Source organism: Harpia harpyja, chromosome Z (genome assembly GCF_026419915.1).
Source record: "Harpia harpyja isolate bHarHar1 chromosome Z, bHarHar1 primary haplotype, whole genome shotgun sequence".
Classification (NCBI taxonomy): Eukaryota; Metazoa; Chordata; class Aves; order Accipitriformes; family Accipitridae; genus Harpia; species Harpia harpyja.
In genome coordinates, this window is record NC_068969.1 from 110,878,704 (window position 1) to 110,898,056 (window position 19,353).

Consider the following 19,353-nt stretch of genomic DNA (forward strand, 5'->3'; position numbering starts at 1 on the left):
AAAGTTGAAAGGGAAAGAAAAACAAAACAAAAAATCATAGCCTGATGAAGGACGTGATTTAAAGAAAATTAGGAAGGAAAGGAAAAGGTACAGAAGGGTGCATGTATGAAAGAGTTTAATGGACTAAGAAAATACATGATTAAGGAGAGGAGATACACAGGTATGATAATTAGAATGGAGAAGGTGAACAGAACTTGAATACTCATTTTCCCTCCCAATACAAAAATCAGGAAACATCAGATGAAACAGACAATAGCCAGGTTCAAAACCAAAGTAGTTATAAGAGTCATAGCTGACTTAAGGAACTTCTTGCCACTTGATGTTTTGGGCAGCAGAAATGAACTTGTAATGAAAAAGAATTTAAATACAGAGTAATACAAAATCCATTATAGACTATATAGTCACCACCTCTTGCTTAAGAAGTATTGAAGATTCACACCAACAGATCCTGGGAAAACACTGAAGAATCAAAGTATGATGGTTTGTTTTCAGCTACCCAGAAAAAGAGAGCAGAGGGAGAGCCACCGTGTTCTGAGAACTCCTCCAGAATCAGGATCTGCTTCTGTTGTCCTACAGGATATCTGTAATAACCGTGCTGCGAGCAGCTTTGTACTGTCAGGGCTGGGTGGCTGTATTGATGCCTGGATCCAAACCTCAGAATTCAGAAGGATTTGGTCATCAGAGCATAAAATAGGACTTAAACAGGAAATTCTGAACATAATAACGTGATGTCTAAATATTGAACTTCAGCAGAAAAAGAGAGGTAGGTCAGTAAATCCCTGTTGTGATTAGAATTCCATTTTCATTAAAATCATTCTCAATTGCTCAATATTGACACATTAGATAAAACTAATAATGATACCAAAACCGCTGTTTAGAACAGCTGGGTTTTCCTGGTAATCTCCCATCAACACAGCAACCTCCTCCTCAGGAACTTTTAACCCCATAGCTGGCAGTAACATTTGGCTGACATTAAAACATCAGGAAAGTGAGTGGCTGCGGCATGACTCAAAAGACAAGCCAAGCAAAATAGTCAAAAAAAATATTAATGAAAATTATGTACATGTAATAGATAAGAATTAGTCAGATTTTTTTGCAGCTCTTAGTGTTTGCTAGAGAAAAGTGGCAAGTCATTTTTTTTTCCTTTGTTTAGAGCTGGAAAGTGGGAAACGTATATAAGAAATGGAGGAGGCTACAAAAGGGAATTATGTTAGAGCAGAAAGCAGAGTAAGACAGAACTAAATGGAAAGCCACTTCCTCATCTTTTAAGAAAATCTAGAAAAACAAAGACAGTGTTTTTATGTCTGAAAGAGTAGAATTAAATATTTTTATCTGTTGATTGAAGATTAACCATTCAAAATACCTGCTTTGAAGACAGGTCTATGTTTATTAAACTTCAACAGTTTAAAAAGTATTGTTACGTTATATAAACACTTGGACAAACGTATCTTCCTAACTGTCACAGAGACTTTTCCAGAGCCTAAAAAGGTAATACTGCATTCCCATTTATAATGCAGGACTTGTTCTAATTAGTTTTCATCATAACTTCCTATTGACAAACAGCCTACTCTGCCATAATTTCATTCAATTCCGCAGTGGAGGACAAGTATTTAGCTTCATTCCCATTTACGATAACATCAATTAGTCTTCCTTCTCCCACCTGAGCAGAGAAGTACAAGGTTTTGCTTTCAGTCTGCTGCCAACAAAATTAATACTGAGATGATTTGAAATCACTCAACTTGAAACACTTAATAATATAGGAAAAAAATCACCAGCATAAATGCTTTACGGACAACAGGAAGAAACAGTACAAAATACAACAATTGAATCTGAGATACTAGAGTTTTTACAATGAGTGACTCATTCCACAACAAATTCCAACCCTCTATTTTACCTCTTTGTTTCCCTGCTTTAAGGACACATTTACCATGACGTAAATTCATAGAAAAACTGTCCTCAGGCAAACAAGAGCAACTGCAAAGGTGGGAAAAAAGCTTGAGTTACTACCCTATAATGAATCATTTGCTTAACAAATTCGGACTCTATTGCTGTTTACACATTGCTTATGACTATGCAGTAAATGTGCTGATTTTTTTTTCTATTTTTTTTATTTTTCTATTCAAACTCACTGCAAAATACAGCAATCAATTGAAACCATTCAGCATTCAAAATCTAGCAACTGAATTCATATTTTGTTAGTTAATATTGAAATAGCTGTATGCTTTGATCTTTAAGGATGCTTAGGTCTTAAGCAAAAGACAACATATGGATAGGTGTGTTAGAAGAGAAGTAGATGAGCTTTTTCTAGAGAAAATGCCATTAGAAAACATATTCCATTCATCCTACATCCCCCACTTGCTCTGGGGGTGTTGAATAAAATAATGAGATGTTAATACAACATGTAAATGTTCTGAAATTGTTTCCTAGAGCATTTTATGTTGAGGAGATTTTATCAATTAACCTGGATGAATATTCTTGTCATTAGGCAGGGAGCTCATGAGTTTAAAAACTTGAATAGCAAGCAAAATGCAAATCTTGACTGATTTGTGCTCCATTAAGTGATGGGTTAAAGGCATGTGAACCTTTTAATAATAAGCAAATATGCATGAGCCCACTGGGTCCATGCCATTATGGAAACACTGACCACTCTTGTGTCCCTCATGTTTACATATTAGGCACAGCTGAGAGAGGAAATGTAAAAAGCATCCTTCATAAAAAGGCATATAAGCCCACCTTGCTGAATTGCTGAAGTGCTGCTATGACAAGAAAGAGTGCTAATGCAGAAATCATTGCACAGCACTGGAGAACTGATTCAGTCTGCTCCTGAGAAAAAATGCATTTTGCACACTAGCTTAACTTGATCAATTCTGAGTAAAGCCAGCATAATAAAGTAACTGCTAGGCGACTTCAAAAAATTTTAAACTTAAATTTTACATTAACGGATTTAACATATTCATTCTTAAATATGCTGAGCACCTCCGAATCATATTGCTAAGGGACCTCCAACACACTACAGAAGCAGCTCTGCATTTTTGGAATTCAGATTCGTACTACAAATACCCGGTGGTTCAATCACCCATCTGCCACAGGCACCCTGCCTTCCTTAGGCATTCCCCTTGCCTTCCCCATTCTTTTTCTATTCGCCGAATTACTCATTTGTAGGATGACTCAGTGTGCCACGCATAGTATACTTGATGAGACGCTTGACAACCTCCCACCCTGAAGCTGGCTCCTCAGCTTTAGCTGTTAAGACATATGCCTTTTGTTTTGAAGTTCTTACTTCTGTCCCCAGTGCCAGACAATGTACTGTGTCCCCTGTCTCTGCTGCAATGCATTTTAATCTAAGCCTTATTAGTACGTCGAGAGGCAAAAGCAAATGAAAGGAGAAAAGATGCGAGACTGACTATTAACAGAAAATGTGAAACAACTTCAGAGTCCATAGAGTAAAGCAGCATTGTGGTTTTGGTCATGTTGAAGAAGGGAGGTTGGTCACGAGCAACACCTTCCTTTTGATTATCCTGAGTCAAACAATGCAACTAATATTGTGCCTGCTGTACAAAGGTTTGAGAAATAGGAGCGGTTTATCACATTCTTGAGAACACTCAAATTGTGTTAACTTTAAAATTCTTTCAAGTGACTACTTTAACTTCTTATAGAACAGAAACGTTGAAGGTCATGTCCTAGACTATGTCAAAGGGAAAAGCTATTTTCTCTGGGTTTCCAATAAGGTTTCACAAATGATTTATGATCTCACTGTCAAGAAGTACTAATGATTGCAGGTCATTTATGGATTTCTGTTGAATTTTAATTACATTCATAGATAAGACTTTTATACTTTCAAATGCAACACTGATATTCAGAATGTGAAATCTTAAAGATCTCAAAGCCTTAACCGCACATAAACATGTTCACTGTGAGCATGAATATAGGTTTATTCTAAATTCATTCACCTTCCAGTGCTTTTGCTAGGAAGGAAAATTATAAGCACGAATATAATTTGAAATGCTATAAAAATAGTATTAGAAGAGCTGTGAAGAGGTCATCTTTTTCATCCCTGCCCCACTCCACAAATCCATTTAAGTAAATTGAACAATATTTGCTTAACCTTACTTTAAAGTCTTCCAGAGCGAAATTACCCAGTTTCTCAAATGCTGAAATAAATTGCCTCACTATCCTATTAGAAATGTCTTTGAAACCCGAATGTCCTTTATTACACAATAAGATTATCACTTCTCATCCTACCTGCTACAGCTATTATGAAAAGGCATAGTGAACATACCAAACACACACTGAAATAGTTAGCTAGTGAATCAAATGAACATGGTAAATATAGAGAATGTTGTTCTTATCAGCCTTCCTGTCTTCTTTTTCTTTCATGCTTCCTCCTTTTCACCAGAAAGGTAAATCTGTCAGTCCTCCTTCACAGGTCATTTATTAAGCTTTCATGCTTCTTGTGTTCCCAAAGACTCTCCACCACCTGTTTTGAAGCTTGCTTCCCAAATCTGGCCACACTATTGTTTCAAGACTTCACACGATATGGATTTACACCTACTACCGGTGCATTTCAAGCTTAGTATAACTACAATAAACACAGGCAATCAACAATAACAGATGTAATTTTTTTTTGTATTTTCTAACCTGTATTTGAACGCTCTCAGTGACAAATGACAATCTACTAGCATTGTGCCAGTTTCTGACTTTCAGCTTTTTGCTACTCTCTTCTTTTTCAAGTCATCCTTGTCATAGTGGTTTCTGGAAAAAGAAGATTCTTTCAATTTTGATTGTTACGAAAAAGAAGATTCTCTCATTTTGACAGTTACCTTGAAAGTGTTTATAGATGAAGACATTGCCTGCATCCCAAAAGTCCTTGCCCTTGAAAACAGTTTCCTGAACTTCAAGCACGTGAATTTTAACACTGAACCATGTCAAATGGTGTATCAGTAAAAAAAAAAAGAAAGAAAGAAAAAAAAAAGCAGTAGACAGACTCTTGAATTTGATCTGCTATCAGTCATTCAGAAGCCTTCCACTTCGCTGTCCATACTGAGTAAACCTACAGAGACTAGCTTCAGCTTCATCAAGGACACACCAAAGAGGATAAATCTGAATTTTTCTGATCTAGACTTTCCTAGTATCAGGGATTATCTTCCATGTTGAGATAGTTTTATTCTCAAAGTCAATTTGTTTATTAGTATTCTGTTGGTTGAACAGAAGTGAGTACTTTTGCAGCTCTTTAATCTGTTGCAATTAACAATAATTTTCTAAGTGCATAATTAAGCTCAACAACTGTACCAACAATAAGAAAAACAAAGTCAGTTCCTTTAAAATCATCGGTGAAAAGTTTCTTCAAGAAAATTCAGACTTTTGGTTAGCTAAATCTCCCACTGGATGTATTGTTTCCTATGTTCAACAGAGGAATATTTAGCAAGTTTAGAGTAATGGAGACTTGGACTCAGCTACCTAATGGGCTGAATAATGGATTACAAGAAATGACACAAAAATGAAAATATATATATACTGTAGTTTTCAGAAGTAGTAACGCAAACTCTTCTTGGCTAAAAGTTTCTGCTGTCATTCTGTTCATACCTGTGCTTGAATTCTGAGGAACCTACCTATTTTGATAGCTTCCAATCTGTTTAAAGGGACCAGTTTCATATATAAAAATAGCACTGAAAACACTAGGAATCCTGCATGAAAGATATCACTGCATTTTATAAATCTGAGAAACTCTAGCATTTAAGCTCTACCAAATGGATTATAAGCTAGATAAGTATGTAAATGCATTTATTTGGAAAGTTCTTACAGAGTTGTGTTGTAAAAGATTACAAATATCCCACTTGTGACTTCCACTGCAATCGATTCAAGATCTGCTTCTGCCAAAGGCACTAGACACTGCAGTCTGTCACTAGTTAGTCTGTTAATCAGTTTAAAGATGCTATTCTTACAAAATATTGTAAGATCAATAGGCTTACATGTTAGGAAAAGAGCTAATCTAACCTCTGTATAGCATGAAAAGCAAAGCAGTGCAGTAATTTTATAATGTTGTTAATTAACCATGAGTGAAAAAAATCCATCACTGTAGGCTTCATTGTACCACTAACTGCTTAACTTTAAAAGCCTCAGCTTCAGCAACAAAAATGTCATTCAGAAAACTGGTGCAAAATCAGAACCCCAGTTCTTTGCATTGGAAATGCTTAATATCCCTTACTGGAGTCTAATTTGTTAAAGAATCATCTGAGACAATATTGCATATTAGATTAATCCTCTACTTCCATGCTTTAATGTCAGTTTTCATATCAGGTGTGGTTTTCATTGTTCTATAAAGAAAAGATAACTCTTTGCAATCTGGAGGAAGAAGGATAAAGACATGAGATGGCTCTGAACATTAAAATACTGAACGGATTTGAGGGGTTAAATTCACCAAGTGATGACTTTCTGCAGCTATCAGCAGCATACTGAGATCACCAAAAGTAGACTCTTTAGATACCCACAAACAGAGATCCTTCTGTCTGCTCAGTAAAGACAATATTTCAATTAAGCATTCACTGTTATTCCTATAAAACTAGTAAAAATGTAGCCTGAAAGGAGGGGAAAAAAAAGCTCAAACTAGCCCTGCTTCAGTGGCATGTCATCATCACCAAAGCTCTGGGAAATGACAAAGGAAAGCCTAAATCTGTTATTTGTGACTACATTATTTAAAAAAAAAAAAAAAGAGAGAGAGATGAAACAGTAAAGAGTGGTTAGCTAGATAAAATCTTTCATATTTCCATGAAGTGCTTTCAACAATGACTGCATAATCAAGTATTTTCTTCTCTTAGGAGGACAAAAATTTCTCTTGACAAGGAAAACATATTTTTCAAATTCTGCATTGAGGATCATCTCAAAAGGCCACAGTTAATAAACCCTGTAGATGGGACTTCAAGGGTTTAAGGAAAGCTGAATCCCCTTACGTTTGTCTGTCTTCAACTTAGAAAGCTCCTAAATGGGCCAAGTCCTGTGAAGTCTAAGAAGTTAGCTAAACCAGTTACTGAAACCATATAATAAACAAGTCTCCAGATAGGCACACTGCTGACACAAGCTAATTTTACATTCATATTAAGTCCCACTATTTCTCTGTATTTACCAAAGTTAATTTAGGTTTCTTTTCCAGAAGTACCCAGTCTGACTCTAAACAGTGTGGAACTTCACAGAAGCTATTACCACTTTTAGCTAGAGCTATCTGGAAATACAATCACTTTAAGAAAGAAAAAAAATCTTTGTGATAGTGCTTTCCTTGATTCATCTTTAATCAGTGATGGAGAAGTGTCTCATGGCTAGGCCCATACCCAAATTCTTTTAAGCAATGGAGCTCAGAGTTTTGAGATGAAGAGCCATATCTCTGTCCAAAATAAATATCTTATGTATTTATCTTGATGACAAGTGAAATTAATATGCTAACAAATACATCCGCCTCCCAAATACCACCCTATTATGTCCACAAATCTCTACTAAGACATTTTTCTTCTGATGTTTTTGAAATTTGGAATCAAAGGTATACATACATATATATACAAACTCATACATAACAACACATATAGGGACAATGTAACTTAAACTGAGTATTTTAAAATGAGACTTAAAAAGCTACCCTACAACATTATTTCCAAGCATGCATTCAACTGATGTGATGTTTTACCATTTTCTTACTGGCTATGTTGTTCCAGGGCTGCAAGAGATGAGAATGATATTATTGAGAAGCCATTTAATTTGCTGCCTGTAAGAACTAAGTAGTAAAAACAAAGGTCCTGCCTGATTTTCTCATGAAAAAAACTTGAACAGGAGCCACATCTGGTCAGGTCTCAAGTCCCAGATACTTTTTCCTTCCGTAAGAACAGGTTCAGAGTTCTGACACAAAAGCCCTGAGGATCAGAACACCTGTGTTAGACTTGCGTTAAGAAAGAAACAGAATTTTGTATGTGCCCATGAGACGGTTTTTGGTACTTTTTGCTGTCTGTGGATACTAATGTGCCTGGAACGCATATGCACACTTATTCATGAAGAGGGCTAGACCACAAAATTTATTCTCCTTAGTTTTGCTGTAGCTGTTTGCTGTAGAGGGACCTTGACAATATAACAAAAGGAAAAGGCTGAGACAATAATGGATCTTTAATGGGAAGGAGTACACAAATACCATGTTAGACAGAGGCCAACAAAGAGATCAAAGGAATTTATGTTCTTCCTCTTAACTATAGACCATAAAGGATTCTTGAATACTGGCAACCAGCCAAGCCCCTGATACCCATCAGATGAAAAGCAGCTCTTCCAGGACCTTGAGTGGATTTCAGGAATCCTTTATTAGCTAAGTACCATCTCGGGGCAACCCTTGTAATATCCTCATTTTACAAATACTGAGTAGGCTAGTCTGTGTTGCAGTTCTATTTTGTATGCATATCCTTCAATCTTTGGGACAAGAAGTTTACAAAATGTAATTTGAAAATCAAACCCTAATTCTTACTTAGGCTATTTTTCAAGGCATCCTTTACTTCCATGTGCTTTTAATTAGAATTTCAGATCTCTTTCAAATCAGTCCAAACATCTTTTTTCCTACAGAAAGACCTTTCAGCTCCTCAAGTTTGCATTTTCATCCACACTTAAATGAATTTAAAGACTTGCACATTCTAATGGTACTGGAATGAACTACCTTCTCCCTCCTACCATACCTGGAAAGGTCCTTCTCCTTCTGTGTTGTAACATGCCTTCCATTTTTCTCTAAGTTCCTCAAAAGCATACTAATACTTTCTTTTTCCTTGAGCTACAACTATTTTTATAATCACATTGCTTAAGGTTTTAGTAAAGCATATACATCTCAATAACAGTACAGTAACTCATGCTCTCATCTAAAGGCACACTATTATATCAGTATTGCCAAAAAATCTCTCTCAGCATCTTAACCACTAGATGAGCAGCAGACTGTGGCTTTGATATGACTGTTGCCTGTCAACTGTCAATATTCTCTACAGCATTTAAGCCCCCCATGCTCCAGGAAGATTATGAGATACATTGGCTTTAATAGGAGAATCTGTAAAATTATGTAAATTTAAAATGGAAGGTTTACTCCTCTTTTTTTTTTTTTTTTTTTTTTTTTACACAGAAGTGGAAAAGGCAACTTCTTTCATGGCACATCACTCTGATTATCCTGAAAACAGATTATCCTCTACCCTAAAGAGAACATTCTCACATTCTTTATTAAATCAGCTTCTCTTTTAAGATAAAGACCATAGCTATATCTTACTTTTTTTTTACATAAAGGAATAGATGTTCTGCTCTTTTAGAAGGCAGCCTAGTTCCAAGTTTGCCTGAAGTAAATGGTGTCTAGATTTATCATGCACCTCATTAAATACAGTTAAATTCTTCCATGAATTAAGTGATATTTCTTTGTGAAATACTGACTCGGAAAAATGTTACGAGTTAGCAAAAAAAGAAATAGAAAGGGAAAGCAAAATACCATGGGAAGGATTCATTGACTGTAAAGATGGATTTGAGATACTGTAAATACACTTACAGGTAAGTAAGAAAGATATTATTCCTTTGCAGTTATGGTAATTGCTACATAACTAGTGACATAGCTTAGTAATTCCTTAATTGCCTTCGACATTTTTTTCATTTGGTTATTAGTAACATATATTTATTTGATTGTGTAGAAAGCATCACTGACAACAGCTGCATTACATAAACACACTAATGTGTCAAAATAAGTTTTATTACAATTTTTATATTGTATTCATCTCCACTCACAGTAATGCAGAAGCATCACTAAAATTTTCTCAACACAACCTTTTTATTTTGCAAAACATAACCACCACAATTTTGGTCTTATTTTTTAACAATCTTCCCTCTCCCAGCTTTTTCATGTTTCTCAATGATTTCTAAAAAAAGAGAAGAGTTCTCTGAGCCATTTCTCTAGATTCTGTAGCTACCGTCACTGGATCTTTGTCTAACACTACTACTGCAGCATGTCACTTACAACTGTTGAATGCTGAATGTTCACCTTTCCAGCTATTTTTTTCTATTTGTGCTCAATGTCAGCTTTCATTGCTATGAAAAAATGACAGGATTATCTCATTTAAGTCTTCCTATAAATCCTATTCATACAAACAGGTGCTACACCACTTTATTCTAAATAAAGGAAGTTTTAATGGCCAAGCTTGCATACATACAGAGTTGAGAAAGCCCTCCGGAGAAAGTTCCTTCCCTGAGCCCTCAGAATCCCAAAGAAACATTCCCAAAGCAAATCTGGAATACTGAATTTGGCAGCCTGCATTTCTTTTTCTTCTCATGTATATGTAATAGTGATTCATCTGGCAGGTATGGGCCATGAACCATGCTAAAGAATCTTCCAATTGCAGCAGAAATGCACTATAATGAGTCCCATAAAAATCACTAAGTCTGACATTGGAAGGACATTGGGAATATTAAAATTGAGATTCAGGTGCCTGGAGAGCATGGGTACGCATTACCATACATTTCCCTAAGCCTGTAAACTATTCTTGTCCTGCTGCAATTTGCACAGTATAGCAATTAATTGTGGATTATCTTTATAGGATAACGGTGAGTTTAATCAGTCAAATTTAATTGACAGCCCACTGGAACTTAAGGAGATTTGATTTTCTAGAGTTCTGAATCTTTGGAAACCTCAAATTAAAGGCAGACAATTAAGACCGATACTGTCAAAGACTGTCCAATTAATCACAATTTGTTTACCAATGCACTTTACAAGACGGTGATTGCCTCACATCCTGTTGTATCGAAGACAATGTCAAACGGATGTTTTCTTATCACATTTTATTTTTCAGATGGGCTTTCATTTTCTTTCCGAAACCACTGGCAGTATGAGTGGTTCCTTATGACTTGCTGTTCTTTTTCATTCATATGCAAAGCTTCAGCTATTAATATTTTCAATATACTTTATTTTATATGGGTATCATACATAATCATTATAAAATTTCTCTCACAAATCTTTCTAATGTTCTATCCACAGAATCTTATCCAGTTCACGACTGAAATGACATCTTTATTTCATCTACTACCCTGTTATTTGTTTGCACAGAATTCACTGAAGCATGCCGTAGAAGGATATGTAATTTCCCTGTTGCTTGTTACTTCCCCCAATCTTTAGGCAGGGTTAGATTTCAGTGATAAAAATCCAGGTTTTCTTTCTTTTTCCTGGACTTTGGATTTGGTTTATGTGAGGTAAGAATAATCATAAACTGGGAAAACTGGAAGTGGAGTCTGAGTCGTGCAGTTCTTCAAACCATCTGGGCTTCCCCTGTCTACCCACTTTTCTTTAAATTGATGAATAGTAACAGAGATCTGTCTGATGAATTAAAATCCTCCAGAACAATCACTGGCATCACACTGCTTCCTCAAAATCATTCATAATCACAGGAGACTTTTGCACTGATGTTGTCTCAATATACTCTTCAACAAAATTATTATGTGAGACGGTGTGTGTGCTTGGACGTGTGTGTGCTTGGACGTGTGTGTGCAGGCACATATCCCTAGTGCGGAAAAAGATGATAGCGAGTCCTCAAGGTATTTACTTAAGCTAGATGGAAGTTTTCTGAGAAGCCATCGTACATCTGACAATGATAATTTCTCAGAACGTTTATTTTTATTCAGACTAAAATCTGTACCTGCAATGGTCAGGTTTGAATGTGACCTTATGAGCATCACACTGCTCTGGATTTCTGTTATTTTTCCCTTTGAGACTCTTATTGGAATGAAGAGAAGGGTAAAGGGGCTCAAAGGCTCAACCCAAAGAACTCCTTTCAAACCACAAAAATAATTTATAAGTCTAGGAATCCTTCCATTTGAGCCCCCACTCTTATTTCCCCTTTTTGCTGTCACATGGGCCACAAACTTTGTTCACTTTGAGGTTTCACATCATCCTGGCTCCTTGAAGGTGCAGTGTACCACTACACCCCTGGACTTCCAGAATTGCCAGATTTTGGAGCAGTCTGAAAGGTGATGTGCTTCAGATCAATGTTCAGGGCTTCATTAACCCAAGGCAAAACCATTTCCTGATCTCATATTCCAGCAAAATTCTTAGAGAGGACTTTGCAGGAGAACAAGGAGGAACTATATTATTTGTCAGGTTGAACTGTTTGGGGAAATGAAGTGCCAGGTCTCCAGCTGGTATGATTCTGCATACCTTCATTAGCATGAATCATTTATTAACAGTGAGATTTAATGCTAATTGTTGGTGTCAGTATTTCTAGAATGAAGGCCTTACAAAATCCCTTATTAAAAAAGTATTCATTTCACAAGTCATCCTAAGTGATAGACGACAAGACAGAGAGGCAGACTGATCCTCTGTGGGCTAGTAAGGTCACGGAACTGTGCAATTTATTGTGCAGAACCAACTACAGCAGAGACTTGCATGAGAGACATGTTTTGATGACAGCCACTCCCTAACTCCAATACAGATATTATGCTTTCATAAACATTACACCACCCAGTTTTGACAACAAACATACTCTAGCATGCCATGAAGTTGACAGTTTTTCTATGGTAAATTGTCAAAAAATGGACATGGCACCCATTTGAATTTACCACAGATCACTTCCATGATTTTTCTATTTTGGCTTACTTGTTTTTAGCATTGTGAAATGTTTGCCTTGTGCTTTTATGCTTCCCTTGCAGTCAGTTCCTCTGTATTTTATAACAACTTTGTCTTCTGCTCTTGTTGTCCTTGTCATCCCATTTAGTGGTCTCTATCTTAATCACCATACTAGAACACAGCAGACAGACTAGGAAGAAACATTTGGGATTTTTATAGTCTCATTTTACCTTGCTTACCATGAAGTTCATGATAAAAATTGTACTGCATTGATTCTGATCCCACCTGAACTGGATTAGTGTTTTGCTTTCTTTTTTATCATAGACTTAATGGGGTCCAAAAATGAAACCTGTTGGACGCTAGCATTGATGCAGCCTCACCTTGAATACTGTGTGCAGTTCTGGGCCCCATGTGTCCAGAGGAGGACAACCAAGCTGGTGAAAGGGCTGGAAGGAACGTCCTATGAGGAGCAGCTGAGGACTTTGGGCTTGTCTAGTTTGGAGAAAAGGAGGCAGAGGGGTGACCTCATTGCTCTCTACACCTTCCTGAGAAGGGGATGTGGAGACGGAGGTGCTGAGCTCTTCTCCCTGGGATCCAGTGAGAGGAGGCATTGGAATGGTTCAAAGCTGAGCCAGGGGAGGTTCAGACTGGACATTAGGAAGCATTTCTTCATGGAGAGGGTGGTCAAACACTGGAACAGGCTTCCTAGAGAGGTGGTTGATACCCCAAGCCTGTCAGTGTTTAAGAGGCATTTGGACAATGCCCTTAACAACATGCTTTAACTTGGTCAGCCCTGAATTGGTCAGGCAGTTGGACTAGATGATCATTGTTAGTCCCTTCCAACTGAAATAGTCTATTCTTTCTGAAGTCTTTAAATGTGAATCCAGACTAGCATGTTAGTTTGAACTAGGAGTGTGCTTTTGAAGAAAATTAGCTGACTGCCCTCACTAATGTGTTTAGTGAGAATGTTTGGGCCATAGCACCAGGTGATTCACTCTACAGATCCACTCTTTTGGGCTACATACTCACTGGTAATGTCGCTGCCTAGTGTCACTTCTAAGACCTAAGAAACAAAGAGAGCAGGGAAGGACAGGGAAGTTTTCCTGGAGATAATTAACAATTGGTGGGGTTTTTTCTCCTCTCACAACCCTTGGATTATCCAGTTTCATAAATTTCAAAGAACTAGCACATGCAAATATTCAACAAAGCTGGAAAAAGTGATAAGACAAAACTGGATCCATGGGTAGGGATGGCAATTTGGGGTACAACAGCTTCACTGTTGGGGTATAACAGTGCTTTATGAGATGTTGACAAGGGTATAATTCCATCTCCAGAAAAAGAAGGTTTTAATATTCTTCAGAAAAAGGAAAAATACAGTAATTGCAAAATTCTTTATGTAATATTGGCGTAAAACATGGATTTTTAAGAAAATTCTACCTGAAAGAAAAAGGGCAGAGAGCTGCAAGGTGTCTGAAGCTATCAAATGCAAAATAAAATCATTTTTGTTTACACCTTGCATCCAGTTAAAGCTTTAGCACCAGGTGTCCCATATTCCTTGTTGAGTGCAAAGGGAGAGACCCTTTCCACTTCACAAAAATATCGCATGGCCTACTGCAGTAACAGCATTTGTGATGTTATTTAAGACTAAACCTGTTACACAGCTTTTAGATCTGGATAGCTCATCCAAAGCTGCCAAAATCCCAGTAAATCAACTCAGTGGAAAATCTTTTACCAATGGGAAGAAATTGGTAGCAAGTCCTGTAGCAATACCTATGGTATTTTGGTCTCTAGGAGGAGAAAAATCATGTAGGTTTTCCTTAACTCCTTGTTTCATGGCTGCCTGACACGGTGTCAGGAGTCTTTGAGAAGTATTGTATTTTAGTAAAACTCTCAAGACTGGAGAAATCTACTTCAGGAAGCCAGTCAGACAGGCTCTGAGAAACCTGGATGGCTTTTAAGCTAGCCTGAAACCACTTTTACCCTCATTTTCCTTTAATCTTGTTCTGGGATAAGACCAGCCAAACCAATACAAGCCACTGATTATTGCAAGAGGAAAGTATTAACACTTCACAATCATGTCCTTCTTAAGAAAATACATCTCAGTGTCCACAAACAGTTCCAAATTTACAGCACGTTTACTTCAAGTACTTAAAACTCCTAATAAAGACACGAGTCAGACACATCCATAAATCATATGCCTCTATAGTACTTTCATAGTCTGAAACTGTTTTTAAAGATTTCTAGCAAACAGGTGTCTCTGGAATTACCTGAAGCGCTCAGGGACCCAAACACATGAGAACATGACAGGTATAGATTTCAAACTGGAGTTTCATTTTGCATCTGACACTGGAGGCTATGCACCAGTGCTGAACAGTATCCACCAAGCAGTCAGAGCATATGGCCTAACATAACGTATGACAAGCCCCGATTTTAAATAACATCCCTCGAGGGCTGAAAAGCGTGCCCTATAGCAACACTCCTATAATGTTTCACTGCCACTCTGGTTGGGCATACAAGTCTATGTTTATGCCTATTAATCAACACAACAGTAGTAGCAATAATAACCAGAATTTGCAAAGGAATTTGGGAGCTACTTGCAGAAGAAACACTATGGTAAAGTAACATTAGAGTCAGTACTGTGTTTCTGAGCTTGCTGCAGTGTGAATGGCAACAATCCCTCCAAACAGTATTTCAGAAATACCACAATTCCAACTTCAGCTGAAAGAACAGGCAGTTTGGCTTATTAAGGAAAAGACATAGATGAAGATAGAAGAAAATAAGAGAGAGAGAAAGGAGCAAAGGAGAAAGGAAGAAAAAGACAGAGAAGGACACGTAGACAGAAAAACAGAAGACGGGGAGAAGGAGGGAGAGAGGGCTGATTTAGATCCTTCATAGCTAAAAATCCAGATTGTCTAAATGCCATAGTTGCATATATGCCAGAAAATCAGTACCCAACACTACTTATTCCCAGGGCAACTGAAAAGTAATTGCTTCCATGGCCTGTTCAGAAGTTTCCCATGGTGCTTATCATGCCCAGAAACACTGTGGTCTGGACAACAAGGCAATCTGAACACTCCACATTTTTGTTTCACTCCAGGTATTTCTCTTCAGTTTCTCCATCTAATCAGCATGCTTAAAGTGGGCCTATAACACACCAGAAAAAAAGTGATTTCTTTTAAAAACGCCATAATAGCTACAACTCATTTTGTTCAAAGAGCCTTTTTTCCATTATGGTTCTGAACCTTCTTGAAATCACATTTCCTATACCATAGGAGAAGCCCTTTACTTTCAGTCCATAAGCAATTCAGGGAAAAGAGAGGTATACAGGGCACTTCCAGTTATGGTGCCAGCACTCTACACCATCAAAAATGCAAGAGAAAAAGAATCAGAAGTGTCATTCCAGCTCCACAGCTCTCTCTAAAGAATTTAGGAACTTAATCATGTAACTCACATCTTGCAGGGGAACATATTGAACCACTGAATATTGGCTGTTGGGACAGATTCCATTTGCCCTACTGCAACTTTGCCACTATGCTGTGGTGGTGTGCTCCCCTCTGCCCCCTGCTTTAAGCCATAACCACCAGTGGGGGTTGTGATGGCTGCATCCATCCTACTCATGTCTGGAACCATGAGCTAGACTTCTTGCTGGTATGCAAACATGATTATCTTACTCCAATAAATAGTGGACAGCCCAGGGCCCGTTGAGCTCTTCTGCATGGCAGCATGCTGCACACCAAGATCTCCCCTTGAGTAGGGACGCCTCTCAAGGTTACTCCTCGAGGCTGAGAGATTCCTTGCCACAACAGATTCTCAGTAAGTGATTAATAGCTAAGGTTTCAAAGATTAGCATGTTAAGTGATATAAAGCATTGATTGCACATATATAACCCTTTAGACATAAACTGTTGACCAAGCCTGGGACTAGGATTGGATTCAGCCGCACCTAGACTCCTCTCTGAGGAATAGTTTAGAAAGCAAGGGAGTCTTTTCTGAGCTTCAGGACTCAACAGGAGGGTCTCCCTGGCAGTTATCTGACCCTGTCCTTTATGCAGTAAATAATCGAGTGTACCTTGCCATCGAATCTTGTTAAACCACTGTTGCACTTACCGTTGAACTTTGTTACATCAATAAAGTATATTGTTGATCCTCTTACAAGTGAAGTGCATGACTCATTCCACAACAAACTGACATAGTCGGCAGGATGGCAAGTAGTATCACCGATTATTCAGAGGCAAGGAGGGAGTCGAGTGACAGCTTCTCCGAATAATGGGCTCATGACAATTGCCATAATTGGGAAGTCGCTGAACACCACTTAAAAGCAATTGCCCCCTCCACCTCCCCGCACAAAAGATAGAAAAAGGCAAGGCGTTACCTGCAAGATGCTAAGTACCCGTTTAGAAGCTGCATATCGAGATAAGGAGCGTATTTCAACTCCTCCTGCCCCAGTCCCTAGAAAGGCAGACAGCCTCTTCATCCCCCTTGGGCAGGAACTCTAGGGCAAGAAACAAAAATCCCGAGTGACATCCAGAGGGCAATTGGGCCAGTCTGTCTGGAAAGTGGAGGCTTATCAGTGGGTAAGTGATGATGGCCCATACATTTTAAATTCCAGTTGGTCCTCAGGGACAACTGGTGAAGTTTTTAATAGATACGGGAGCACAGATTGTGATACCAACACTACAAGATGCCGAGAAGCTGGGCGTGCCATCCGGACGGCAAAGAGTTAAACTGACCGGTGTGAACGGAGCGGGTGATGTGTGTCAAACTGCCAATTTACAGGCGAGAAGCCCATGGCGACTACTCGCCTTGCAATTAAAGATCACCGTGAAAATACCTCTAGGTTTCGAGGTTTGAACCTGACGAACGGCAGCGGGTGGTCCTTTGGCTCAGCACTTCCCCCCCCCCGCCGGCCCTGGCAGGACGGGTACATCCCGCAGCTCCCCCCCCCCCCATTAAAAAATGACCGAGGTACCGCCAATATCCGATTTGTGCTGCAGGAGGTGACCTTTAACAATTGATTATCGGTGTCTGGATGCTAATACAGCCCCATGAACAGCTGCTGCACCAAACTTTGCAAATTTAACAGCTGCTTTGCAAGGAGCTGCACCCCTATGGATGATGTCGGTAGATGTAAAAGAGAGGTTCTTTATGGTTCCCTTGAAGGAGGAGGATTAAAGAGAAGTTTTCTTTCACTTGGGAGGGAATACAATATACCTTTAACAGACTCCCACGGGGGTACAAATATTCACCCACAATTACTCATGCCGCAGTTGCTGAACTTTTACAGTCTCGCTCCCCCAAGATGTGAAACTGTACCAATATACAGATGATATTCTGGTTGGAGGAACTTCCCCTGAGAAGGTGGGGGAAGCGGCAGCACCAGTATGGCAAACACTAAACGAAGCAGAAATTGAGATTCCACCCGGAAAACGTCAGGGACGAAGAAGTAAAAATTTTAGATACTTGGCAGACAGCAGGCAGTGCAGTGATTCCTCCAGATACGTTAAGAAAAACTGAAGAGCTGCAAATGCCCCAATCAACGAAGGAATTACAACAATTAACGGGAACTTTAGGACATTGCAGGATGCATGTACCTGGATTTTCTATCATTTCCCGTCCATTATACTCACTCTTAAAAGAAAGGCAAACCCTGGGAGTGGAAATTAGAACATAAAGAGGCGGTCAGAACTCTCAACTTAAGAATTAAAAACATGCCAGTCACTGGGACCAGTACCTTCCCGCGATCCTATTAAAGCCGAATTGGGTTTCGCCGAACACGCTAATTACCATAACCTGTTCCAAACTGGCCCTGATGGGCCAAAATGACCTTTACTGTTTAGCTCAAGCGCATTTAAAGAAACAGAACAACGATACCCTGAAGGGGAAAAGGGACTTATCTTTAGTCCAAGCAGTTAAACAAGTTGAGAAAATACATCAGGGACAACCTGTGCAAACTAGAGGACCATTTAATTTACTTCAAGTAATCTGAAAGAGGACTGCTCCCCCAGAAGGAATTGCACAAAACCCCACTATCAGAAAATGGCAGGCCTACCTAACAGGGGTTGCAGAAAATATGCAATTAATTGAAGGACACAGTAAGGTTTCCAAATTGCGGATGCCCATAAACACAGACCCTTCAGCGTTACAACAACCTTTTAAACCTTCACTCATTCAGGATGCACCGCCCCTCATTGAGGCTACACCAACAGAAAACGTTTGGTTGACAGACGCTTCAGCAAAAAGGGTAAACCGTAAATGCCAATATAAGGCCGGTGCATTAGATATTACCACCGGCAAACAAGTAGTAGAAGGTGAAGGCAGTGCACAAGTAGGAAAAATAAGAGCAGTTGTTTTGACAGCACAGAATGGAGCAAAAATCATGTATGTAGACTCTTCTGCTGTGTGGGCCGGTGCCACGCAGTGGCTCTGTCAGTGGGAAATCTTGAATTGGGAAGTAAATAGATCCTCAGTTTGGAGAAACAAAGATTGGCAATTATTATTGATACAGCCAGGAAAACACCCTTCCAAGATGGGATGGGTAAAAGCTCATGCTAAGGATAATCAACCAGCCACAAAGTGGAATCAAAAAGCAGATGAGCTAACTAAAATGAGGAAAATCACCTTAAACCCTGAGTGGTACAGATTAGGAGAATCGTTACATCAAACTCTAGGCCACGCAGGTAAAGAAGCACTTTGCTGCACAGAGTAAAGCCTGGCTTATGAACAGAAAAATTTGTGAAACTATCCTTACAGAACATCCCC